Below are 1,430 nucleotides of genomic sequence, written 5' to 3'. Positions count from 1 at the left end.
AACATAATCTTGACATGGAAAGGGCTCTAATAAAGAGATGGGCAGACAAATAAACGCTGACAAAAACATAGTCTTGACATGGAGAGGGCTCTAATAAAGAGATGGGCAGACAAATAGACACTGACAAAAACAAAGTCTTGACATGGAAAGGGCTCTAATAAAGAGATGGGCAGACCAATAAACGCTGACAAAAACATAATCTTGACATGTTAAGGGCTCTAATAAAGAGATGGGCAGACCAATAACCGCTGACAAAAACATAATCTTGACATGGAAAGGGCTCTAATAAAGAGATGGGCAGACCAATAAACGCTGACAAAAACATAGTCTTGACATGGAAAGGGCTCTAAAAAAGAGATGGGCAGACCAATAAACGCTGACAAAAACATAATCTTGACATGGAAAGGGCTCTAAAAAAGTGATGGGCAGACAAATAAACGCTGACAAAAACATAGTCTTGACATGGAAAGGGCTCTAATAAAGAGATGGGCAGACAAATAAATGCTGACAAAAACATAATCTTGACATGGAAAGGGCTCTAACAAAGTGATGTGCAGACAAATAAATGCTGACAAAAACATAATCTTGACATGGAAAGGGCTCTAATAAAGAGAAGGGCAGACAAATAAATGCTGACAAAAACATAATCTTGACATGGAAAGGGCTCTAATAAAGAGATGGGCAGACAAATAAACGCTGACAAAAACATAATCTTGACATGGAAAGGGCTCTAATAAAGAGATGGGCAGACCAATAAACGCTGACAAAAACATAGTCTTGACATGGAAAGGGCTCTAATAAAGAGATGGTCGGACAAATAAACGCTGATAAAAACATAGTCTTGACATGGAGAGGGCTCTAATAAAGAGATGGGCAGACAAATAAACGCTGACAAAAACATAATCTTGACATGGAAATGGCTCTATAAAAGAGATGGGCAGACCAATAAACGCTGACAAAAACATAATCTTGACATGGAAAGGGCTCTAAAAAAGGGATGGGCAGACCAATAAACGCTGACAAAAACATAGTCTTGACATGGAGAGGGCTCTAATAAAGAGATGGGCAGACAAATAAATGCTGACAAAAACATAATCTTGACATGGAAAGGGCTCTAAAAAAGAGATGGGCAGACCAATAAACGCTGACAAAAACATAATCTTGACATGGAAAGGGCTCTAATAAAGAGATGGGCAGACAAATAAATGCTGACAAAAACATAATCTTGACATGGAAAGGGCTCTAATAAAGAGATGGGCAGACAAATAAACGCTGACAAAAACATAGTCTTGACATGGAGATGGCTCTAATAAAGAGATGGGCAGACAAATAGACACTGACAAAAACATAGTGTTGACATGGAAAGGGCTCTAATAAAGAGATGGGCAGACAAATAAACGCTGACAAAAACATAGTCTTGACATGGAAAG

The sequence above is a fragment of the Liolophura sinensis genome, chromosome 5, assembly GCF_032854445.1.
Source record: "Liolophura sinensis isolate JHLJ2023 chromosome 5, CUHK_Ljap_v2, whole genome shotgun sequence".
NCBI classification, from domain to species: Eukaryota; Metazoa; Mollusca; class Polyplacophora; order Chitonida; family Chitonidae; genus Liolophura; species Liolophura sinensis.
Note: the sequence above shows the minus strand (reverse complement) of the source record.